This window comes from Crocodylus siamensis, chromosome 3 (genome assembly GCF_052110815.1).
Source record: "Crocodylus siamensis isolate JL-2025a chromosome 3, ASM5211081v1, whole genome shotgun sequence".
NCBI classification, from domain to species: domain Eukaryota; kingdom Metazoa; phylum Chordata; order Crocodylia; family Crocodylidae; genus Crocodylus; species Crocodylus siamensis.
In genome coordinates this window covers 124,877,157-124,904,631 of record NC_143397.1, presented here as the reverse complement: position 1 = coordinate 124,904,631, position 27,475 = coordinate 124,877,157, and positions in this window count along the sequence as shown.

Genomic DNA, 27,475 nt, shown 5'->3' with positions numbered 1-27,475 from the left:
CCGTGGGGCCTAACCTAACCATTTGTATAAGCTAAGTCTTAGTCAGAAGCCCCAACATCCCTAGGGAGGGAAACAGGGAAACAAATGGGATTTGATATCCAGTCCCAAACACCTGTACTAGTGCCTGATAAATACCACCACCCCTGGACTTGCTGAACCAGATTCTGTTTCACTCTACTTGAATTTCTAAAAAAACATTATTGCAGAAGGTGGGTAGGCCCTCCTCTTCCTCCTCACTGCTTTTTTGTGACTAAATCTTAAGTGTCAGATAAGCTTGTGTTTCAAGGAGTTGAACCAGGAGGAACAGAATCCCACTTCAGCATCTAAGTATGCTTTTTAGGCCTCTGGCAGACGTGCAAGTTAAGGTGCCACGGGATCTGGTGTATGATTGCCACAATGGCACTTCCTGCTATGCCGTACATGAATGGCGGGAGGCATGATTGTGGAGCTGAGCATCAGATCCCATCACACCTTGTTGCCAGTGCAGGGGGAGCCTTGGATCATGATGGGGAGCCATACTTTCCCCTGCACCAGCAAGTAGCAAGCTCCACACCATGCACCCCTTCAGCTTGCAGCCAAGATTAGGTAACAACACTCCTAGTTGCAGGAGCGCATGGTGTGCCCCTGCAGATGGGAGCCCTAGCCTGGCCACATGTTTAATTAATGGCATGATAAGAACCAGCCACACAGTGCTTACATGTTTGAAATTAATTAATTGCATTAGCGTGTGGCCAGGTAACAAATTAAGATGTGATTAACTGGTTAATCATGCCTTAAGTGTAACGTGTGCCAGGGGTCTTAGATACCTAATAGATGGAATGGGATATGGCCACATAAAGAGCTGTGATTAAAAACTAAGCTAAGAAAAGGGAACAACATTTAAAGATACTTATAAAAAGACACACAGAGAGAAAAAGGAAGCATATAACCAATAATACCTCAGTATGTTTTCCCACACAAATAATTGAAGAGAAAACTGTTATGACCCCAGTGGTTGTAATGACCCTTTATAACACATAAAGTAGTTGTTAAACATTCACTAGAAAAATGCTTTTAATTTAAAAAACAGAATTGTTTAAATTGTTATGTTAAAATTATTAAAGGGAAGAAAGTAGATACAGAAGAACTGAAACACTAGACGTTAAGTTTTTCACTAAGTATTCCGATTGATTTTATTGAATGTCCATCATTTTTTTTAAAAACATATCCATTTCATTTGGCTGATCTCTCCTTAAACAGGTCAGACCAGTGAGCCTCTCTGTTTCTCTGAATTCCTTTATTCTGATTCTGTAGATATTACATTCCCCCTCTTCCCAACAAAAATGTTAATAGAAAAATATTGGACTCAATGACAAAAATTATGAAGATGTGCCTATTTAACTGGTATCAACCTTTGCTCCAAGTCATAGGGCCCTGGAGACTTGGGCTCTAATATAACTCTTCCTTCAATTTATGAAATAGTTATTTATATCTAATTTTAAAGACAGAACAAATACTTGTATTGGCAAAATACACTTCTGTTTTATATTCTTAATAATCCTTTGTAATGAAGGAACAAAACACTTTTAATACATTTATATAATAAATTATTAAAATAAATAGCCATGCAGTTAGAAAAAAAATGTTCAAATTATTATAGGTGCAGAGTAAACTTCTACTGAATTGATGCTTACAGCTTTGGAAGTTGTAGATAATGGGCTGTTTTACTGATGAAGAATTAGAATGCAAGGGATATTAATTTTGCAAGTACTTGTGTTTACTGTTCTTTAGGGGAGAGATTAGAGGTGTCTCTCTTTGAACATAGTGACAAGGAAGTATTGGATGCTTTTGCCATTAGCATTGCTCTCAAAGCTTAGTTATGGTACTGTGATGAATATTCATTATATGGATCTACATTGGCCTTTTCTTCAGGTTAGTGCATTAAGTAATACAACCGTGGGGCAGGTAGTCTCTTTTCACCACTTTGTTGTGGTCTCTTAGAGACTTTGTGATAACATGTTGGAAAGATGAGCAAAAAGGCAATAAAAAACATCCTCAGATCCATCTCCTTTTTAAGGAACTCTTGGGATGGAACATCTCATTTAAGATCTGCATGATGCACACATTATTTTTGTATATTCTGCATTTTTAATACAGAGTTTGTAGCTGTAATATAGAAGCAGTTGCTTCCTTCAATCAGCAAAAGGAAATGATACATACGCAAGCAGTTTTGACACTGTATTAATAGGCAACAATGCTTTGAAACACAGATACTATAGTATATACCATAAAGTGTATACCATACAACAGTATATACCAGGATTTGCCACCTGCTTTTGCTACTGCAGGACTGTGCCCTTGTTCTGAATTCCAGATGCAATGGTAAACACTACAGCTTTCACATCTGCTTAGATGGGTACTGAAGCAGAAACCTGAACAACTCTGGTATGTGGCTTTTCAGTTTGGTGGTTCAGACAAATTTCTCTCTCTGTGAAATAGGCTCAAACATTCTAGCCGGGCTAGAAGCCAAGTACAGAAAGCTGCTGGGTTTGCCACTGGCCTGGATCATTTATCACCACAAGATGCATTTGTAGGCTTCCAGATATTGTCCCCTGCACCTGCAGGTACAGGAGCTATCTATTGGTACAATAACATCAGAGCCTACTCATTTCTACCAGAGGGAAAAAAATACTCTCCAGCTATACAAATTAAATTTAGTGCTGAGAATTCACCTTTGGTCAGTGAGAAGACAGAGATCCAGTGTTGTGGTTATTTGTCTCTCTGCCAAAACAGAAAGAGTTGCTAAGAAGTGTACCCTGTCTACTCACTCTTGTTCTGCACACTAAAACTTAGAAATGAGGCAATGTAGCTGCCTTTGAGCAACACTGAGAATGCATTTTGCACTGCTCTGGGCCTAGAAATGGACACCACCAATGAAGCAGATTAGTTGTGCCATGATGTGTCCTAGCACCACTGATCATTGGTTAAAACACATCACCCATTGTCCCGCCCCCCCCCCCCCCAATATTGTGGGACAACAGGCAGTGTATTCTCCTGTACTTGAGAGTGCACCCCAAGGAATTCCTGGGCAGAACTGGACCCATCAAGTCTTGGAAGCACCTGCTAGTGGCTGCTTGTGCTTTCCCACCATAAACAAATAGATATCTGCCACAATGAAACAGTACATTTTATTACTATCTTTTTTCATGGCCACAAATTTGGGCATTTGTAGCATGACAGAGTTTGTGGATGTCTACTTGCTTTTGCTTTGTGCCACCATAAAAATGTTTATGGTGGCACAAAGGCAATGCAAGGCAATGTCTGGTTCTACCCTCAGACTCTGTCTCCAACCTACTTTCTAGTGTGAGCTCAGACCAGCTTTTAAGTGGCTATTTTGTCTCAATTCTGAGCTCTGGCACACATAGAGGATAAGTGAGAAAGTGAGGTATGCTTCCTGGTAGCATTCCCTGATCTGACACAGAAGTGCTGATCTGCTATCCATCTAGTGAATATTGCTTCTCCCTTCTCAGGTTGTACAGATAATGACTGCATCTGAACAGACTCTAATACTGATAAAAGGACAGAGCCCCCAAATCAAGATGGATGTTTTTCAGGACTATGCTTTAACTGGGCACAAGAAATTGCACCCAATACCAGGGTACCTCAGTGAAATTCTATGGCTTAGTGTTATGCAGGAAAGCAGATTAGATGATCCAGTGGTCCCTTCTGGTCTTAAGGTATATGGATTTCTAGTCTCTTCCAGGCACAGGCTAGGCTTTGTCACTTTGATGTCTGATGTGTGGTGCTAGAGGCCTCTGCAATATAGTTCTATACCAGCAGCTAAAAGTTAGCTTATTCCCCTTATTCCCATAGCTCCTCCAAAGCATCTCCTTTCACTTCCATCTTAGAAGGCAGAAGTTACTATTCAAAAGACAGGCAAAATTCTTAATCCTTCTGACACTAAAGAATACTGAACTATACAAAAGTATCTGAGGTCCTCCTGGCTTCCAGTCCTCAGTTCCTCTTCTAAGCACTTCCAACCCCTTTCTGCTTCCATCAAAGATGACAGCCACAGCCAGCCTCTATTCATTTACCTCATTCTTTTCTTTTCCAGCCTCCTGACCTTACAAATGCTGAAGTTTTCCATTCTTCACTGCCTCTAGGGTAGCACCTCTTTCTTCTCTCATCTTCTAACTCAGGAACCAAACCTCTTCCCCAACCCCAGTTCTCAACAGTAATGTCCCAAGCATCAAAATTAACATTATAGGGATATCCTGTTGAGGAAGCTGGACAGCAAGAGCCTGAAGTTCTCGAGCTCTCAGAGTGATGAATAGTAGGGGTGTGCGAAGCTTCGGTCCACAATTCAATCTGGAGAAGATTTGGCTCAATTCAGAGGCTGAATCACTGAATCCAAATCAGGAAGAGAAAAAACCCCTCCAAATGGATTCAGAGCCTCCAAATTGATTTGGAAAAGATTTGGAGATTCAGAGATTTGGAAGGCAATCTTTAAGGGGAACATAAACTGAGAAGAGGGAGGGGGAGCAGGGGGGGAAGACTGACATGTCTAACTGGCCAGTGACTGCGATCTTTCCCTAAGTCCCCTTCCAACCACAGTGCTCTGGGGGAGGGACATAGAAACAACATATAAGCCTCTGTCTGAAGGCTTTCTGTACCTTTTGTGAGCTGTTTCTGCCTGAGCAACAGCATCTGAAAGGTACTGGACTGGCTTGGCTTCCTACCTAGTCAGTCTCCTGCTATTTTTTGTTCTTGGAAAGGCTTGGATATAGCTTACTAACTAGAATCCCTCTACTTATCCCTATACAATCCATGTCTTTCAATTTATATTTGTTCTTGGTTTGGTTTTTTTCCCAAAACTTTTTAAAAATAAAGCTGTGTTTTCCCTGGCAGTGTAATCCATCACTATGCAGGGAAGCACATACATTTTACACACACACACAGACACACACACACAGACACACACACACAGATCATAGAAGAAGTCAGATGTTATTAAATAGAACACAACACAGAAGTCAGACAGTCATAGAAGAAGAGATTATATATAGTTAATATTCATTACAGTAACATACAAACTAAAGACAACATAGAAGAAGATGACCTAGTGATTGATGGAAAGCTGGGTGACAGTGACCATGAGCTGATCACCTTTACCATATACCGTAAAGCTGGCAGATCAGTCAGCAACACGGAAGTCCTAGACTTCAGGAAAGCTGACTTTGACAAGCTCAGGAGGCTTGTCAGTGAGGCCCTAAGGGACCATGACCTCAGGGAGAGAGGCGTTCAAGAAGAGTGGTTGCTCCTCAAGGGCGTGATCCTCAATGCACAAGCTAAGTCTATTCCATCTTGGCAGAAAGGCAGCAAGAGGGCATAGCTGTCCCCTGGCTCTCCAGGGACCTAGCAGACCTCCTAAAGCTAAAAAGAAAAGCCTACAAAGGATGGAGGACGGGATTCACCTCCCAAGAGGATTATTCTGCACTGGTCCAGTCCTGCAGGGAGCAAACCAGGAAAGCCAAAGCTGCAACTGAACTCCAACTAGCTTTGAGCATCAAGGACAATAAAAAGTCCTTTTTCAGATATGTGGGAAGCCAGAGGAAAAGCAAGGGCAACATTGGACCCCTGCTGAACCAGATGGGACAACTGACAACTGACACCCAGGAAAAAGCCAACTTATTAAATGGGTACTTTGCGTTGGTCTTTCATCAGTCCCATGGGACGCCCATGCCTGCTATGGGACAGGGAGATCCGGGTGATGGGGATCCCCTACCTTCCATAAATGCTGACCTCGTGAAGGAACACCTTGAGAAGCTGGATACCTTCAAGTCAGCCAGCCCTGACAATCTGCACCCCAAGGCAGGCCTTGGCTCCACCACGATCCACTGGCTGGGAAACTGGCTCCGTGGTCGGACCCAGAGGGTTGTAATTGATGGCAGTCACTCAGCGTGGTGCCCTGTGACGTCCCTCAAGGCTCTGTCCTTGGATCCATACTGTTCAACATCTTCATTAATGATGTGGACATTGGAGTCAGGAGTGGACTGGCCAAGTTCGCCGATGACACCAAACTTTGGGGCAAAGCATCCACGCCAGAAGATAGGCGGGTGATCCAGGCTGACCTGGACAAGCTCAGCAAATGGGCAAACAAGAACCTGATGGTGTTTAACACTGAAAAATGCAAGGCTTTCCACCTTGGGAGGAAAAACCTGCAGCATCCTTATAGGCTCGGCAGTGCTATGTTGGATAGCACTACAGAAGAAAGAGACTTGGGGGTCATCATTGACCACAAGATGAACATGAGCCTGCAATGCGATGCTGCGGCTAGTAAAGTGACCAAAACGCTGGCTTGCATCCATAGATGCTTCTCGAGCAAATCCCAGGACGTCATTCTCCCCTTGTACTCGGCCTTGGTGAGGGCACAGGTGGAGTACTGCGTCCAGTTTTGGGCTCCACAATTCAAAAAGGATGTGGAGAAGCTTGAGAGAGTCCAGAGAAGAGCCACGCGCCTGATCAGAGGTCAGGAAAACAGACCTTATGATGACAGGCTGAGAGCCATGGGACTCTTTAGCCTGGAAAAGCATAGGCTCAGGGGTTTTATAGTTTCATAGTTTCATAGTAGCTAGAGTCGGAAGGGACCTAGGTAGATCATCTAGTCCGACCCCCTGCCTTAGCAGGAAAGAGCACTGGGGTCAGATGACCCCGGCAAGGTGCTCATCTAACTTCCTTTTAAAAATCCCCAGGCTAGGAGCCTGCACCACTTCCCCTGGAAGCTGGTTCCAGGCCCTAGCCGCCCTGACTGTGAAGCAGCGCCTCCTAATATCTAATCTAAACTTACCCTCCGCCAGTTTGTGACTGTTATTCCTGGTCACTCCTGGCAGCGCACGGGGGAACAGGGACTCCCCCAATACCTGCTGATCCCCCCTGACCAGTTTGTAGCAGGCCACAAGGTCCCCCCTTAACCTTCTCTTGTGGAGGCTAAACAGGTTCAGGTCCCGTAGCCTCTCCTCATAAGGCCTGCCCTGCTGACCCCTGATCATACGAGTGGCCCTCCTCTGAACTCTTTCCATATTGTCCACGTCCCTCTTGAAGTGTGGCGCCCAGAACTGGACGCAGTACTCCAGCTGCGGCCTGACCAGTGCCGCATAGAGGGGGAGGATCACCTCCCTGGACCTGCTCGAGATGCATCTGTGGATGCATGACAGGGTACGGTTGGCCTTCTTGACTGCCTCCCCACACTGCCGGCCCATGTTCATCGTGGAGTCAATGACGACTCCAAGATCCTTTTCCGTCTCCGTGCTGGCAAGAGGGGAGTTCCCCAACCTGTAAGTGTGGTGCCGGTTCTTCCTCCCCATGTGCAACACCTTGCACTTATCAGTGTTAAACCCCATCCTATTCTCATTCGCCCACCGTTGCAACCTGTCAAGGTCAGCTTGTAGCCTATTGCACCCTTCTAGTGCACCCACATCCCCCCACATCTTAGTATCATCAGCAAACTTGAACAGGGTGCTTTCTACCCCGTCATCCAAGTCACTGATGAAGATGTTGAACAGTGCGGGCCCGAGGACCGAGCCCTGCGGAACCCCACTGCCCACATCCTTCCAGGTCGAGAAGAACCCATCCACTACCACCCTCTGGGTGCGGCCCTCCAACCAGTTGGCGACCCATTTGACCGTGTGGGCATCGACACCACAGTCTCCCAGCTTTTTGATGAGGACAGGGTGAGAGACAGTGTCGAAAGCCTTCCGGAAGTCCAAAAAGACTACATCCACAGCAACCCCTGCGTCTAATGATTTGGTGACCTGATCGTAAAAGGCCACCAGGTTGGTCTGACAAGACCTGCCACTGATGAACCCATGTTGGTTGCCCCTGAGCATGCATTCCCCTGCAAGGCCCTCCTGGATGTGTGCCAGGATAATTTTTTCAAAGAGCTTACCTGGGATTGAGGTAAGACTAACTGGCCTGTAATTTCCCGGGTCCTCTTTTTTTCCCTTTTTGAAGATAGGGACCACATTGGCCCTCTTCCAGTCCTCCGGCACCTCGCCAGAGCACCACGAGCGCTCATAGAGCCGCGCCAGGGGTCCCGCAATGACCTCGGCCAGTTCCTGTAGAACCCTAGGGTGAAGATCGTCCGGACCAGCGGACTTGAACACGTCCAGCCTCTCCAGAAGTACCCTAACTAACTCCTCGCTAACCCTTGGCCCAGGCGTGTCTCTCTCGGGGCCCGAGGGGGGCCCAGCAGGGAGGTGGCTGAACTGGTCCCTACTTAGGAAGACAGAGGCAAAGAAATCGTTAAATATGTTAGCTTTGTCATCTGGCGTGATGACTAAGTTGCCCATCGTGTCCTGCAGGGGCCCCACATTACCCGGGACCCTCTTTTTACCCCCTATGTATTTGAAGAAGGACTTCTTATTGTCCTTAATCCGGGAAGCTAGTCCTATCTCCAACTCTGCCTTGGCCCTCCTGACTGCCCCCCTACATCCTTGGGCGACTGTAACATAGTCCTTCTTGGTGATGACCCCATCTCTCCATTGGGTATATGCCTCCCTTTTAGCAAGGAGACATTCCCGGATGCTCTTAGTGAGCCATGGGGGTTTATGTGCCCTCCTGCTCCCTTTGACCCTTGTTGGGATTACCTCCCTTTGGGCATGGAGGATCGTCTCCTTAAGGAGCAACCACTCACCTTCGACATCTGATTCCCTTCCCCTCTGTGTCCTCTGGGTGATCTGATGGCCACCTATAAGTTTATCAGGGGTGACCACCAGGATCTGGGGGAACGTCTGTTCACCAGAGCACCCCAAGGGATGACGAGGTCGAACGGTCACAAATTCCTGCAAGACCATTTCAGGCTGGAGGTAAGGAAGAATTTCTTTACTGTCTGAGCCCCCAAGGTCTGGAACAGCCTGCCATCGGAGGTGGTTCAGGCACCTACATTGAACACCTTCAAGAGTAAATTGGATGCTTATCTTGCTGGGATCCTATGACCCCAGCTGACTTCATGCCCTTTGGGCAGGGGGCTGGACTCGATGATCTTCCCCTTCCATCCCTAATGTCTATGAAATCTATGAAGAAGTCAGGTGGAGATTCAGATTATTAAACAACACAGAAGTCAGGAAAAGGAAGAGTACCTAATGAATAGAATCTGTCCTGTCCAGTAACACAGGACAGGCTCACTCTCCTCAGCATTATAGGAGTGCTCTATTTTGGAATTATTCAGTCAATCTAGGACAATCCTCATCAAGAGGGTTAATGACACAATGGACAAATTCTCTTTATTTGGCACTGTCTGTTGTCAGCCCAACCACTTGATTTATGTGAAATCCACTCTAACATTTTTTTTCTTTGTATTGTCTCTTCCTTGCTGGATCCTTCTTTCTCTTCCCTGGTACACAACCTTTTATTATTTCCCTTTCTGGCCTGTCTCCTCCCATTCTTAGAATGCACCCATAGTACTTTCTTGTCTTCCTTTTCACCAGTTGCATCAATACAGCCTTGGTTCCAGGCCCCCAGTTTGTCATACAGAAAGAATGAAGTTATGCAAATGTTATTTGATCATGCGCTAGTAGATGGAACTCAAGACTATGTAGCAGATTTTCCCAATTCTGTAGTACCACCATGAGCCTTTGTCATGTCTTGTAAGTGGCTCCTTTTTGGCAGCTCTCAAGTCAAGCAGCCTGGCTGAAGCAGTTATGCACAGGAACATCCAGTGATCAGCTAGATTCAGTACATTAAAAAACTAGATGTATTGATGCTCATTAGCTGAACAGAAATGCAATCTAATTTTGAGGACAACTGTCCCTGAGAAGACTCCAAAATCCTGTAATACATTACCTATACAATAGATAAGAATATTTAGGTGTCAAAAGATCAGTATGCTAAGCAAGAAGCTTGCTAATAGAAAGCACTGAGCACAGAGGTATTTCTGAACTCCTATCTCTTCCTGAAGCTTAGGCACGTAGGCCAGGCTGCAGAGCAGTGTTTCCTTCTACTTTGGACCCAGATACTAAGACCTCTGCTACACATTGCATATATTATGCAATTAACTGGTTAATCACACAATAAATTTAGACTGGCCACACATGCAGTTATGTCATAAAAACATCCATCCAGCTATAAAAAGAGCCGATCATCTACAAAGTTAGAGCTTGAAAATGTATAACAATATTATAGCTGGTTTCTATCCAGCTTTAATTCCAATGTGTGGTAAGGCACCAAGATAGCTAGGGCTACAACACTGAGTAGAGCAACATTTCCATACCTCTAAGAATCTGGGCCTAATGGACTTGTGTTATAAAAGGAACATGTAGCCAAGGCTGATAGGAGTTGGTAAGACTGTTATAATACAGTTCTCATAACATCTGTTGTGCTACTAAAGTCCCAGTTCCTGAGGCTGATTTTGTGCTTGCAATGTTAAAAAAAAGCCAGTTTCCATATTTTGAGGCTGCAGATAATATCTTGAAAATGTAACTCAAGTATCCCCTATAGGTTTAAAAACCAAAAGGCAAATATGATTCTATGAGAACATAAAAACTGACATTTACTAGGTCAGACTATAGGTTCATCTTTCTCAGTCTCCCATGGCACACAGTGGCAGAAAGCAAATGCTGAAAGGTAGAGTGAACTGGGTAGGACCAACTTCCCCCCCACAACTCCCCCCGTTCCTCTCTCACTTGCAGCCTCTAGCATTTAATGTCTAGGAAGTTCTGATTCAGAGGCTGTGCCCCTCACTCCCATGCTCCACTATATATATTTTAAATGTAATTTATACCTGTCTAATGAATTTAGACCATCCTACTCACAAATGAACGTTGAGACAAAGCAACACCATGAGCTAATAATGACATCTATGAACCTTCCTCTTTGCCATTGTAAGCTCATCCATACCTTCTTCCTGATATCCTTCTGCTCCCCAGGGCTTGCTTTCAGGCAGGGCATAAATCAGGGGTGGGCAATTATTTCAGCTGGAGGGCTGCTTAATGAGTTCTGGTGAGCTGTTGAGGGCCACAAGGGTAGCCCTGCCCCTTGACAGGTGCCTTGCCCTCTGGTCACCATCTTGGGATGGGAAGTCCCAGTCCCTAACCCCTGACATTTGCCACCAGAAGTTCCTCCCCTTGCCCCTGGAAGCACTCCTTTTGGGAGAAAGAGGGTTGCCATCTTGGAACCAGAAAAAATCCCCAAATCATATACTAAAAGTCAAACACCTACAATAACATATTTTAATTTTATTACTGAAATATTTTTGTCAGGATTTATATTTGCATATTGTATATACAGGTGATTGTATAATAACTCAACAACAAAGTCTTATTCTTATATATTGTGTATGGGGAGGTGGAGTGTGGTTGGGCTTGTGTGGGGTGGGGGGTTGTGAGGTGGAGTCCTGGGACCTGCACAGTAGAGGGTGGGGAAGGTAGCTGGCTCTATTGCACAGGGCTTCACCCTGAGGGCATGCTAGTGCCAGGAGTTGCATGCACACCACAGGGAGCCTTGTGAAATAGGGGTGGGCTGGCCTGGCTATGCTCCTTGCTGCTACCACATACAGCCCTGACTAAGCCATGTGTTGCTGGGCAGAAGCACCTGTGTAGGCCACAAGTGCCCCAAGGGCGTGTCATCTGCTGCTGCTGCTGCTGCAGCCACCGGAGGTGGTGGGGGTGGGGACTGTGTGCCTGGGGCAGAGTGTGGTGGAGGTCCTCCCCCGCCACCGCCCACCCGAGCTCCATGCTCCCACCCCCCCGGGTGCAGGCTCTGTGCTCCTGCCAGCCCCAGCCCCAGGCTCTCTACTCCCACCCAGCTCCCCCCACCTTGCCCCCACCACTTCCCTGCCTGCTGCCCAGAGCAAGTGCTGCAGCAGGGACACAAGGAGGAGCTGCTGGACACTGGGGAAGCCAAGCAGGTCCCCCGGTGGCTGCAGCAATGGCAGCTGCAGCAATGGCAGCAGCCACCCAGCACACAGCTTCTGGGTGGGGACTTGAGGGGATCTATCCTGCACAGGAATTCCCAGGGCACACAGAATCAGGCCCCTCACGCTCTGGGAGCATCAGTCCAGGGCAGCTGGAGAGCACAAGCAGCTCCAGACTGACTGCACTCTCCCTACACAAAGCAAATGTCTGCCACAATAAAGCAGCATAAATTGATACCATGTCTGTTTTGGCCACAAATTTGGGGCATTTATAGTACTACAAGGGGTATGGACATCTGTTTTCTTGGTCTTTGTGCTACCATAAAAATTGTTATGGCAGCACAAAGAAGATGCCAGTTTCCACCCTAATATCCTACCTAGTTTTTCCCCCATCTGCTGCTTACATAGTCAGAGCATTCAGAAGCATTTGCCTGTTCCCGTTACTTTTATTTTGTCTTCCTTTTAACTTAAGGATTGTCATTTCATGTTTTTTCCTTTGTGATCTAGATAATATCTACTTCCTAAACAATTCTTCTTTTCCTCTTATTTCTGTATTTATGTTCAAATCCATTTTAAAGCCAAAGTTAGATTGCCACAGGCACTAGAGAAAACTAGTTTAAAGCTAGCTCAAGTATGTAATTATTACACAGGCAGGCAAGGTTCTTTGGGTAGCTGTGATATCTTTTATTAGACCAACTAAATATTTAGTTGGTCTAATAAAAGATATCACAGCTACCCAAAGAACCTTGCCTGCCTGTGTCCTTAGATGAACACAACTACAACCAACAACCCTAAATATTACACTGCATTGGTAGAGGTTAACTCCATTTGTAGACATGCTTCAAGAACCAGTGACATAATCTAGCTGTGAAAAAGACAGACATGATTCAATGTTGTACTAGGCAAGGTCTTTCCTTGACGGGGAGGGAGGGGACGTATTAATGCCATTATGCAAGATACTGGTGAGACTTTATCTGGAGTGCTGCCTGTAGTTCTTGCCACTCATGATCAAGAAACAGGAACTCATACTAGAATAGGAGCAGCGATGTACAGACCCAGGAAGAGGGAGAGGGTAGAAGAATTTACCTGCTTCATCTTGTCTAAGGAAGGCTGCTGGGGGTATATTATTGTTCTTGAGAAATAGGTCAGGGGGTGAACCTGAAGAAGGAGGATGAGCTCTTCAAGTTAAAAGACAGTGCTGACGCCAGAACAGATGTGTATAAACTGGCCAGAAACACTTTAAAGCTGGAAAGTCTACACAGATTTCTAGTCTCCAGAAGGCTAAGTTTCTAAAACAGTAATATTATTATTACTATTTGCTATTAGAGTGGGACATAATAAACCTAACTAATTTTAGTAAAGAGCTTGGTCAGTTCAGGAAAGGGATTCTATGGTATGGTTGCTTGAGAGAGTAAGAGACTTGAGTTAAGGATCCAGGAAGCTCCTTCCAGTGCTATGTTTTATACAAATTTGGGGGATTCATGTGCCTAAATATTTTTTAAAACATGGTTCTGAGGTCTCCTGAATTCTGTAGGAGCTAGGCAACATAAGTGCCTTTAAAAATCTGACCCTTAGATTTTACAAGTGCCCATTTTTAATGTAACTAGTCTCTCTGCATATGTTCCAATACATTTTATCCCATACCATACTTGCCATCTTCGCTTTTTTGTGTTTTTAACCATGTACTGCTTCTTTGTGCGATTTGACTTGTCAGAGAGCAACACAGGTTCTGGACCCAATTCCACCCTCCCCTCTACCCCCAATCCTACTGGTTTCCTTCCTAAGACAAAATGGAACAAGGAATTAGCTCAAATGGACAGAAGGGAAAGAGCTCAGGACACACCATCAACCAATGGTTGATTTCACACTTCTCTCATCTTCCACAGGTTCAAACCCTGTTGTGAGTAAATTATGCTAGGATATGCTGTGCTAGGATAGGAAAGCATGGTATAATACAAGCATTCATCTAGCTTAGTATGATGTGTCCATGAAATTCTCACAAAAGATAATTTAGCAATAAGATAGCTATACAAAATCCATTCCTGCTTATCCCAGAGAATGTGTTTAAGAGTATTGTTTATACATAAACAGAGACATAGGATAAATATACATGATCTATTTATTAAAAAGTCATAAGCTGTTGTAGATTCTTATGTTCATAATATATACTGAATGTTAGCAATTCTATATGCTGCTGGAAATCAATCTCTCTATGGGGCAAAACATACTTACTTCATATTTAGGGTGACCATACATCCTGTTTTTTGCAAAGATAGTCTTCCTCCCCCAAATTTTCTCTCACCTTACTCTCTGGCATGTTCAGTTGATACCACAGCTTGCAGACAGCTAAGAATGTCCAAGAGCACATATGCATGGGTGGAATGAGCTACAAGATGCTGGAAGTGGTCCCATTTTGACAATTTGGAAATATGGTCACTCTGCCTGCTGTAAAATTCTTGAATACTTTCCAGATGCACAATATTTAATATTTCAGTTCTGCTTTACTGAAGTTTGCAGTGCATTATTGTATGATTTTGACAGGATAGGACATGAAATTGTACAGAATTCTTCATGAAAACAGCATAAATATAGACATGTCAGAGAGACAAACCTGTTTCTTGCCTAGTTGTGTGGTACAGAGAATCTAACCCAGAGTCTCAAGCAGTGGAGAGTAGCCAATAATACACCAGATGAACGTCAAGTTGGTCATACAAGCTCAGACCATGGATTCATATAGCTTGTATTTTGCCCCCAGAAGTAGGTAGAAACAGCTTCTCCAGAGAAAAGTGAACGTCTGTATAATAGAACAGTCCATTGTGAGATGATGGACTATAGAGAAGGGAATTTCCTTCCTGACCTCTACAGTCAATTAGCTTCCTCCCTAAAGCATGGAGTTTAATAACCCATATCATTATATTTTCTTGCATAGCTAGAGTGCTAATGTTATTAATATTAAATTCAATTGCAGTGTTGAGTTGAAGAATTGCTCTCCAAGAGCCACAACATATTCAGCTCCTGGAATGACGTTGTCCACAGTCCAGTGATGGGATTTGCTAATGGATTATGCCCTATGTCTGTATGTACCTGGAAGAAAAAACAAATCAAAGTAATTTTGCGTGAGATGGAATTGTCTGTAGGTGTCCAGGGATCACTAGGTGAAAATTCTGTGAGTGCCCTGTAAAGTTTCAAAGCAGTGTAGGGAGGTTTATTCCTATTAATAGCAATTACAAATGGGGGAAAAGAATTTCCATTTCTTTAAGGGTTACTTGGTTCAGAAAGCAGCAATATAGCATGCAGGTCTAAATTATCCTTTCCATTCACCACAAAGGGTAGCATTCTGGACCATTCCCAGTCTTCTAATTATCCAGATTTGATGTCTCCAAGTCATTTTTGGTGCTTGCAGGTCTAGAGGTCTTCTATTGCTCAATAAACATCAACAAAATTAGGGAGAGCTCCCATGTCCCCCAAATAATCTAGGTGCTGTAGCACTCTCCTGGGATGCCAAAGATCTTGAATTCCCTTTACGCAGAGGACAGTTGAAGCTGGGTCACTTGGACTTTCCTATACAGTACTATAGCCACCCCACCACAGGTCAACTGTCCTCTAGCCATATCCTGGGGCACTGCCCTCTGGGTCACACCCAAGACAGAGGTCTGTAGTGTAGTGGTAAATGTTATAATTTAGAGACATTCCCTTCATTCAAAGATTACAGGGGTTAGGAGTTGAATGACAGTCCCTCAGTTAGAGTAGTGAGTTAGAGAGACAAAAGGGTCTGCAGATTTGCCTGCTGCTCCACATCTAAGGTCTACTGTTTTGTTCTTTCTATGTATGTATGCCCATGTTTATTGAACCCAGTGATCACTACATGTAGGACATAGATGGACCCAGGAGGAAGGGAGTAGAAACAAAGGGGTGCAGTTCAGAAAAGTGGCTGCTGGCCTAGAAGGGTGGGCACCCTAGTTAGCTGAGACTATGCCTCCTGGTTAGACAGAAGTTTCCCCCTGTAATTGCCCCCTATCCATTTTTTCTAATAGCTATTAGTGGCTCAGCTTCAAAAGGAATGCCTGGGAAGGGAATGAAAAGTAGCTGACCTGCTGTGTCATGGTGAGGGTACTGTGCTGGTTTGTGAAAGAGGCCCTGATTCAAGTCCCTTCTGGGTGACGGTGGGACATGGAGCTCTCCAGCATCTCAGGTGAGTGCCCCAGTCACTAAGCTATAAGGGGGAAAAAAGAGGGATACATGCAAGCATCTTTCCCATTCTGAGTCTAATGCTAATACCAGGTTATGCATGACTCCATTTTCAGGCACCTAAGTTTGCCATATATCCACACAGGGATTCGTGTAGGGCTGTGGCACCACTGTGCATGCTTAGTTGGTGCTCTCCAGAAGCTACACATCCCATAGCAGAATACCTCTGGACATACAGGTACCAAAAATGCCCCATACAGCAAGATCCAGACATGCAGGCACATGCCATTTGTGGCACCACAGACCTCTTCATGGTGCCAGAAACCACCTGCATTGCACATTAAACCATACACAGCACTGCTAATTTGCAGTGCCAGGCCAAAATTTTCTATGTGGATTTCCCTGTAGGAAAAAAACCCAAAACAACAACAACAAAAAGCCAGAAGAAAAATGCAGTGCAAAGCACACCCAAGTGGTGTGCACTGAAACAAACAGAGAGAAGGGGGAGCAGGCAGCCCTGGGCTCTGTGTGCTTTCTGGCTAGTCAGGGCATCATGTGCCTTGAGATGGGGTAGCAGGCAGCACTGGGGTAGCAGGCTGTTCCCCTGTCTGTATGCCTCTGGGCTCCGTGACTGGCTGGGGTGCAATGTGCTTCCCACTGAGGCACATGGAAATGGGAGCAGGCATCCTGTGCCCCAGCCAGCCCCCCACTCTGCAGTACATGGAGCAGCAGGACAACACATCCCATTGCAAAGCACACAGGCAAGGGTGTGCACTGCAGCACAAGATAGTAGTGGCACAAATTTGTGCCATTATTTGTGGTGCTGCAAATGCACCCCCTAGACATGTTGATAGGACCCAAATGTCCACATTCAGATGCTAATAGTCACCTAGAAATGAAATAGAAGGGCACCCAAAATGTTTTCCTGGTCTGGAGAGAAGAAGCAGAAGTTTTCCACATCATGTCAGCTCAAATGAATGGAATTGTTCTGGATATGTTTTGATTTAGTGGCAGCTACTGTAGGTGGACATATATTGTAACAAGTACAGCTGTGAGACATACTAGTAATTGAATCTGAATCCAGACAGAACTCCCTAGAGTCAGGTTGAGAGACAAACCTGAAGCTTAGGCTGGGTTTGCTAAAAGACTGTTTAAGGTTTACAAAAACATCCTGTGAGCCCCAGGCAAGATTGAAACATACTGGGCTGATTCATTCTCTTCCCCCTTTCCCACCCACCTGCCCAGTCCCCAGCTAAAAAGACATGGAGATGATGGATAAGCTTGCCTCTGGATTTTCTTGATGTGCAGCAGATACATGTGAACAAAAAGGCATAACAACATTCAAAGGCTGCTGAAAAGCAACCCTCACGAGGTTTGTTCATTCTTGGCAATGACCTGAATATTGTTTCCCCTTTCGTCAAGTTGGAGCTAAAATGCATATGATTATACAGGGCTTCTATTTGCATAAGAAATTGGTGACAGGAAGTCAGGGTGTTGGTTCAATATAATGTGTTAATTTACCAAATTATTGGCTAGTCCTTTTTCCTTGAACAGCAGCAGGAACAAACCGTGTACAGGGGACTTCTTTTCCAGAAATCCTGGATATAGTAGTTAGGCCAAGAAGCAGCTGCCTTTTTGTCTCTACTTCTCTTCATGAACCCACAGTGACTTCTACTGCTTTTGTGGTCCAAGCTTCTTAAAATGTTTATTGCCCAGCCTTGCTGCAATCCCTGGATTTGAAACTTGGAAAAAAAAATCTAGTTTATCCACGTGGGCTCCAGAGGTGAAACTGGGCCAGTAACCCCCAGTATTCCATGTTGACACTCTGGGTGGTTGCCTGCATTCCACCTAAACTTTTTCCCCCCCTCTTCCATTTATTTCAGTGGCCCATAATGAATGATCTATATTTCACTCTTTCAAAAAACCACAATGTATAGCATCATGCATACCTTGATATGGAAGCAGATTATAAGCCATGGCACGGTCCTCTGAAAATTCTTCTGTGTAGTAAATTGATAATACAACAGAGCTGCTTCTCCCCTATTTGTTATGACTAATCTTCTTTGGATAAAACAGTCTGCTATTACCCCTGGCTTGGTTCATCAGAAAGCTGCTAGGAACTGAGCACCATTTTCTACCCATTTTATAACCACACTTGAACATTATCTCATCGAGTCAGAGTAAAATTGATTGCATTGGCTAAAGTTTCCAGAAATCTCACCAAAACCACCAAACATACCTTATGGATTGAAAGGTATTGGATTCATGCTAGTGAGTTCATGCTGGTTCCATTGTTCTTCACCTGGCCTGCCTTTGGAAGGAACCACTCCAGGCAGTGGAAATGCCTCAGATCCCTACTACGAGAGTCCCTCTGCAGTAAATTTTCTGGCAGGTTTCAGAAACCCCATCGTTCTTTTCCTTATGCAGAGGGACTGTCCTTGCATGAAGAGGGAGAAGGGAAAAATTACTGAGACACTACAGGGTTCCCTCAAAAAAATCCCACCCTGGAATTGGAACCTACTTCCTATTTTTATCCAATCTGAAGCAGATCTACATTTTAATTTACAAACATAAGTTAGAAATCAGGAGTCTTCTAGTATGAGGACAGCAAGCTTTTTACCTCTGCAGGTCAATCCTCAAGGAGAGTTCTTGCTACCTGGTGGCTATTTGTATTGTTACCAGACAAGCGTCTAGGTTAAAAGAACACAACTTCAGTGTGGAACTAAAATGTAAAGATGATAAGAATGTAATGTTTAGGAAACAACAACAAAATGGAGGTGGGCCACATTTTTAACCCTATTCTTGTAATTTCCCCAAAACATGAACCTACCTGCAAAAAGACCAGCTCAACAAAAAATCTATAGAAACACTATTCAGTTTGAAGGCAAAATTCATTTTAAAATTACAGTAAAACTTATCTGGTAAGTACTTTCCTAAAGTCAATATTAAATACTTTAAGTTCCCTATGAGGCTGAATTTACAACCCAAGTCAGTACAACAAAGTTATAAATCTGAAAAGCAAATCATACCAAGCTTATAAATCATGTCTGCATTTGAAATAATAGGTAGATTGCTATTCAAAACCATGTGCCTTTCAGCTTCTCCCTGTTTTTGATAACAGCCAATATCTGTTTGCTGGCATTACATCCTAAACAGAGCTGAAGACCATCTGACAAGGTAGTGTTTTGGGCAGAACTCTTAGAAAAAACAAAGCCAGATTTGCACAGTGTGGAAATCTGATGTTTTATGCTTCCACTGCTCAGCAGGGTGTCTTGTGCAGGCTCAAGTGAGTTACTACCTAGTTCAGTCTCTGTTTCATCAGCACTGCTAGTTACAGAAGTTCCAGGGTTATTTATGATCTTTCCCTAGTAGTACCACACATTTGAAGTCTTAAAGTAGGTTTTCTTTGCCAGGACCTGGAGGGATGTCCCTTTCCTTAATTTTCAACATCGACACACATAGAAAGAGGGACAGATAGGTTTGCAGATGACAGCCAGGAGACTGAGTATCAGGAGATGCTATCCAAGCAATTTAGGACAGACCTAGAGACAGTAAATTTGTGTATATACTGCATCTGGTCTGAGTATTTGTCAGTCTTCAAAGAAACATGACGGAAAAATGGCATGCATTTAGCTGTCTCTCAAAACAAAATGTCCAAACCACCCTTTTCTCACTTATTTCTTTTTTCCCCTTGTACTGACAGTTTGTTATATCCTAATAAAACAAACTCTTAAAAAAAAGTAAGAAAACAAAATATGATCCAAGGATGTGGAACCAGTGCAAACACTTTTTTGACATTGTAGTATTATAGAAGGGAAGATGGAATATATGACCTTTATAGTGTCAGTCATTTTTTAAACTTAATTGGAAAAAAAAAAAATCTCAGAATAGCTCTGGAGGAGCTCTAGAGGAGAATTCTTACCGAGCATTTTACGATTACACTTCTAGTATGAGGTCTAGGAAATTGATGCATCCCAAGAAAGAGGGCGCGAGTGAAGGAGAATTTACAGATACGTACTGCTGTAGGCATCATACACATATTATACACTCATATTAATCTTTTCAAGTGACATGAAATTGTATTCAAACTGTTTTGTAATCAAAGTACTATAGTTCAATGATCAGTAAATACTCTGGGAAATGTTCCTTGCAGTGCTGAAGTGCTGAATGGGCTTCTGAAAGAATTCCAAAATAAGTGTAAAGGGTAACACAAACAAACAGAAATGAATCCAGGGCTACTGTGACACATCAAGGGTATAATGTTGGATAATAGAGACCCAGTCCTGCTTTCAGTGAAGTCAGTAGTAAAGTTCTTATCACCTCTCAGGAAGTTGGGTGGTAGACTCTTAATTACAGTGGACAAAGTTCTCAAAACAGGTACAAGCTAAATATGTGAACTTCCTGGGCTGTTTCTAAGGCTGCACAGCAATGTGTGGTCTTCTGTTGTGGCTCATGCCAAGCCGTGATTTCATTCTCAACATTTGTCATTCAGAAAATTAAATGAAGCCATAACCTTATATGCTTATACTATTAAACATATTTGTCATATGTTGTCTGAAATGTATGTTTCAGGCTTTCCATTTTAAGAAACATCTCAACATGAATGTATCCTTCCTATCAGCAATTAAATGCTTATTTAGTCATATAAGAACACTACAGTAAAAGCCCTGTTATCTGGCATCCCATGGGAATGGGGGGTGCTGGATAACAAAATATGCTGGTTAATTGAGAGACCCCAACCGCCACTTCTCCCGCCATGTCTGGGGCATCCCTCCGCCCCTCCCAGGGCATCGCTGTCCGTCCCACAGGCCCTGTGGGCCCCGCAGGACAGGGAGGCGGGCCCCAAGCAGCCTGTTATGCCCCCAGGCTGTGGGGGCTCAGCAGCGCGGGCTGCTTTGCCCCGGCTGTGGGAGCTCAGAGAAACTGGAAGTGCTGCAGTGGGCACTTCCAGTTTCGTTTTATCTTACAAGCCAGTTTGTAGAGCATGCCAGCTTGTAAGATGCCAGATAGCGCAGCTCTTACTATATATTTTTCCCTATTGGTGTATGCATATTAAAAACAAACCTAACTGAATTCCATGGGCCAGATCCTATCCCACTAGTTGGGCACATAAGTGGACTTAGGCACCTGTGCGTAATTCTGTTTTCACCCTGAAAAACTGTTCATATGAAAGATAGGTGGGTTCTTATCCTCCTCACTGCTTTTTTGTGACCCAGTGTTAGGGTTAAAATGATGGTTTGTTACAAAAGTGGATGCATTGCTGGGTTTTCAGGGACTCAAACAGAGTAGAACAGAGTTATGGTTAGGTGCTTAAATCCACTTACTTGTCCAATAGGTAGAAGAGAATCTGACCCGTTGTAACTAAAATAACTACATTACTCCATTAAGCATTCCCATTTTACTATAGACATGGGGCAGTGTGAAAAAGTTGTTTATAACAGTTTTTAGCATTAGGATTGCAATGGGATGAATAGATTGCTTTTTGCAACTAAAGTGTTGGGGGGAAAAAGATAACAGCAGAGATTTTATGAAAGTAGGTTGGCTTTACTGCTGGGCTATAGATCAGAGAAAAAAAGCAAAGTAGACTTTGTCCCCCACCCCAATCCTAGGAATTGCAAATTTTGGATTTAAAAGGCTGGAAACCTCAAAATGGAGGGTGAACTTAAGGGGAAGGAAGGCGTTGTGGAGAGACATGAAAAAACCTCTGCCACCACAACTGCATAAATCATAGCAGTGCTACAGTTACCGTGCTACAGAAGTTGTGGCTTCCCCAGTGTGTTGCACCCAATGGGCACATTCACACATGCAGGTAACATGTGCCTGCAGCAGCTCAAATAGGAGCAGCAAAAATTTGAGCCAAGGATTTTTGCCTCAGTGCACGCGCCTGGACATGCATTTTGGTATGAGGCAAGTTGTGCCACTTCAGGCAAAATAACACTACCCAGCTTCTCCTAGATCTACATCCAGGGGGAGATAGAGCCTGGGGCTAGCACCTGTGCTGGCCCCAGCAGTTTAAAAAACTGCTCTGGCAAGTAGCTCAGGGCCACTTGCTCTCAGGAGCTTCTGGGGCAACACTCTGACTCTTTTTTTTCATTAGTTAACCCTAAGAGTTTACTTGTACCACTCATTTATTAGTCCCACACAGGTTTACTAGTTAGCCAGGTGGGCCTTAGGGCTCATGGTATGAGTGTTACAAATAGATAGGAGCCTCTGGGGCCCAGCCAATTGGTATCTGGGGACACTACTTCTTGTGCCAGCTGGACTCCTGAAGCAGCCCTGAGAGTCCCCTGCACCCCCTACCAATTGCAGCAGTCTGGCAGTGGGGGCTGCTGCCTGGCTATGACAGCATGTGGCCCCAAGTCTGTGCACCTTCCAGCCCAGATAGGAACCGCACATCTGCATCAGAGGCATCTCCACCAGCGTGCTACAGCACTGGGGCAGGGGGCAGCCATACAGGCACTCTGACTACCAGAGTGTCTCTTTGGAGAACCCAAGCCTCCAGTTGCCTCAAGGCATGGTCCTGGACTGTGCCCTGCCCAACTTTTTTTCTGCAGGATTTTTTGTTTTGTTTTGGGTTTTTTTGATACCTGGATATCTAGGTATCAAATTTTAAGCCCATGCTGCAAATATGCAGTGCAGGGAACATTTTTTAGTGCCCAGCATGCCTCTTGCCATGCCTCAAATGGCTTAGAGTTGTGGCAAGAGGCACATGAGGGCTCCTCTGGACACACCCCATGTATTGGGTGCCTGGCTGCATTGTGACGCCTCTGCCATAGACTTTGAGCGAGTATCAGCAAATCATTGGCTGTTGTATTAAGACTTAAGCACAGCCCTGAGTACTGGCTGATGTGTGAATGTCACTGCCCTGTGAGATGCATTCTGATTCAGGAATACATCTCCTAGCTCCTAATACCTTAATGCTGGGGTTTTTAATCTTTTTTAGTAAGTATACCCCTGGTGGCCAGATGCGGAGTCGGGTGGAGGGCTGGCAGCGTGCAAGCTTCTCTCCCCACCTCCCCGCATCTAGCCAGCCAGGTGGCACCTGCCTGGTCCACAGAGGGACACTGCTGCCCTTCCTCCCCTCCAGCCCTGCTCCTGGGAAGAGAATGTGTGGGATGGTGGGTGATGGCTCTCCATCCCCACCTACCCACACTTACCCCCTAGGGCCCTCTCAGTACCTGTGCAGATACACATACCCTCAGTTCACAACCCCTGCCCTAATACAAACATGGCACATCTACATGAGATGCTAGAAGCACAGTAGACTAATTCTACTGTGCATTAGTGTAGCAGGCAAAAACCCCATATTAATGCACTAATGTGCAGTAGAATTTGTCTACTACTCATTAGTGTCACCTAAAATGTGTGTTATTACAGGTACTGAATTAAATGCACAGTAACCACTGTGCATTAATGCATGTGTAGACAGGGTAGAACAAGATGCACTTAGCAACTCAAGAGGTAGAATAGGATCTGTTATATCTGAGGTAACAGAATAGCAATATAAACAACTGGACTGGGCATAAAAATAAAAAAACATCCAATAGGCTCCTCAAAGAGATGATCCTGTGAAAGTTTAAAGCTATAGGAATTTATGCTGAAAGAAATTGTTCAAGGTACAGGGTCACACTGGGACAAGTTGCTGCCATTTTTCTTATTCATAGCAAAAGTGTCACTTGACCAGGCCTCAACAGGCTTTTCTCCATTTGAATTTCTCTGTAGCTGATAACTGTAGGACTCTGTAAATATGATACAAGAAATATGGGAAGATAAGGCCAAACATACAGGGGGTAAAAGAAGGTACCGGGTAATGTGGGGCCTGTGCAAAACACACTAGGAAATCTGGTCATCGCACCAGACAGCAAAGCCAACCTATTTAACAATTCCTTTGCTTCCACTGATCTGAGCAGGGACCGGGTCACCCCCCATACTGGGACCCCCATACGACCCAGGGGAGGCACACCAAGGCCCAGGGTCAGTGAGGACCTGGTCAGGGAACTTCTGGAGGGACTGGACGTATTTAATTAGCTGGTCCTGATGATCTCCACCCCAGAATGGTGAGGAAATTAGCAGAGGTCATTCCAGGACGCCTGGCATAGCTTTACAAGCACTCATGGTGCTCTGGTGTGGTGCCAGAGGACTGGAAAAGGGCCAATGTGGTTCCCATTTTCAAAAGAGGGAGGAAGGAGGACCCAGGAAACTATAGACCAGTTAGTCTTACCTAGGACCTGGATAAGCTTTTTGAGAGAATTATCCTGGTGCATGTCCGTGACGGGTCAGCAGGGGAGATTATGCTTAGGGGCAAGCAACATGGGTTCACTAGAGGCAGGTCCTGTCAGACCAACTTCACGGCCTTCTATGACAAGGTCACAAAATCTTTAGATGCAGGGGTAGCAGTGGACATAGTCTTTCTGGACTTTAGGAAGGCCTTTGACACGGCCTCTCACCCCATTCTCATTAAAAAGCTAGGAGACTGTGGCATCAACACCTACACAGTCAAATGGGTCACTAACTGGCAGGAAGGCTGCACCCAGAGGGTGGTGGTGGATGGGTCTTATTCGACCTGGAGGGATGTGGGCAGTGGGGTTCTCATCTACTACTACACCTGCGTCCAAGGATTTTGTGACCTGGTCATAGAAGTCCACCATGTTGGTCTGACAGAATCTGCCTCTAATGAACCCATGTTGGTTGCCCCTAAGCCCCTGCACAGGGCTTGGTCCTTGGGCCTGCACTTCAGGTATATGACTTCACCATAAAAATAATGCAGACAGATTTATTAGTAGACTGCTTGCCTTGATTAATTCTAAAAGGAAAAGTGAGAGAAAATGTAAGAGTGAGCTCTCACATAACAAAGAAATCCCAAGGAACTGGTTCCAATTAACATTAATCTTCCTAGATACACTGCTAGGACGAAGAAGGGTCTGAGACCTATACTAGCCAACCCTGTGTAATTCTAGGGGAGAATGTAAGACAATAAAATTAAAGGCTAGGATGATGCATTATCAAGGACAAAACTGTACTGAAGAGAAACAGGAAGAGAAATAAATGTCTTAGAAAACAGGTACTGTGTTTGGAGAGAGCAGGCTACAGGCTGGGGCCTCCCTAACTTTTGACTTTATAAAGAGATAAAAGAGTTTATGAGGAATGGGCCTGGAAGAAGGGGTGCATATGATAAATTACATAATACTCACCTCTTCTCTAAATCGACTCAGGTCTCCCTCCCCCCCCAGCTCTCCACGGTGTTCATCATGGGTGGCACAACTCAGCACTGTAATGATAATAAGAACTTCAGGGTAGAAATCCAAATTGTCTCACTGTGCTGTATGGGAAGAACAAAAGTTGGCAATGTAGTAAAAATTGGACTACGTAGCCAAGGAGGCAAGGGCAGCGACCTATGTTTTTATATAATTTAAATTACAAATTAAGTAAAGAGCTTAAGTTTAATTAAATGTGTTCAGTATTCTATTTGGTGCAAGCCTTGCAGATATTGCAAACCCTACAGTACATTAAAAGCTTTGCTTTAATTTGTACCATTGTAAGATGCTGGCAATATTTAATTTAAAATAAAGAATGCTTTTCCCCACTATAAACTGGAGACCCAGTACTTATTGCTCTCAGATGTAGCAATATAAAAATATTTTTTTAAATGAGTTTAGTGGGGGGGGGATGTAACCTCCCTTCTTTGAACTATTTGGATGGTTTTGTTTACAACAGTCCACTGTTTGTCACATTGATAGGAAATCCATTTGTAATCATCCAAATTTGCCAATGCATACAGCAAACCTCTACCAAGAAGTGTTTTGAGACAGATAATCAAAGCAAGAACTTGCAATTAGAGAGAAAATTAAGTATAAATTTAAATTAAAGAAATGACAGAATGTGATTAAGAAACAGGTGGTGCACCTGGTGGAAAGGATATCAATAATGAAAGTAAAACACAGGAAAGAACTGGGGGGTGAGAAGGGGAAGTATCTGCTGTGGTTAACAGTGTCTGCTGTCGGGTACACCAAAATACACCACCTGTTGAATCTCAGCATTTGGAAGAAGTCATAGTAAATGAAAAAATAGTGTTCTCCAAGATGAGTATTTCTATAGCAGTAAGACAGAAGCATTTGGGGGTCATTTCTTCACTTGCAAAAAGAGGAAAAAAAAATCCAAACATGAATATGGAAAATGAGTTATAGTGAAATAGTGATGTGTTTCATAGTTAGTAGGGTCGGAAGGGACCTGAGCAGATCATCAAGTCCGACCCCCTGCCATGGCAGGAAAGAGTACTGGGGTCAAACGACCCCAGCAAGGTGATTGTCAAGCCTTGGCTTAAAGACCCACAGTGTAGGAGCCAGCACCACTTCGCTTAGAATTTGGTTCCAGACCCTAGCCGCCCTGACAGTGAAGTAGCGCCTCCTGATGTCTAGCCTAAATCTACCCTCTGCCAGCTTGTGACTGTTATTCCTGGTCACTCCTGGTAGTGCTCGGGGAAACAGAGACTCCGCCAATGCCTGCTGGTCCCCTCTGACTAGTTTGTAACAGGCCACTAGATCCCGCCTCAGCCTTTTCTTGTGGAGGCTGAATAGGTTCAGGTCCCTTAGCCTCTCCTTGTAGGGCCTGCCCTGATGCCCCTGACCCTGTGAGTGGCCCTCCTCTGGACCCTCTCCATGTTGTCCACATCCCTCTTGAAGTGCGGCGCCCAGAACTGGACACAGTACTCCAACTGCGGCCTGACCAGTGCCACATAAAGGGGGGAGTACCACCTCCCTGGACCTGCTTGAGATACATCTGTGGATGCACGACAAGGTGTGGTTGGCCTTCCTGACTGCATCCCCACACTTCTGGTCCAGGTTTATCTTGGCATCAATGATGACTCCAAGATCCTTATCTGCCTCTGCACTGACAAGAGGGGAGTTCCCCAGCCTGTAGGTATGGTGCTGGTTCTTCTTCCCCAGGTGCATCACCTTGCACTTGTCAGTGTTGAATCCCATCCTATTCTTGTCTGCCCACCCCTGTAACTTGTCTAGGTCTGATTGTAGCCTATTTCTTCCTTCTAATGTGCCCACATCCCCCCACATCTTAATGTCATCAGCAAATTTGAACAGGCTGCTTTTTACCTTCTCATCCAAGTCTCTGATGAAGATGTTGAACAGTGAGGGCCCAAGGACTGAGCCCTGGTGGACCCCACTGCCCACATCCCTCCAGACTGAAAATGACCCATCCACCACCACTCTCTGGGTGCAGCCCTCCAGCCAGTTGGCGACACATTTGACTGTGTGGGCATCAACACCACAGTCCCCCAGTTTCTTAATGAGAACAGGGTGAGAGACAGTGTTGAAGGCCTTCCGAAAGTCCAGAAAGACTATGTTCACTGCTACCCCTGTATCTAAGGATTTGGTGATCTGGTCATAG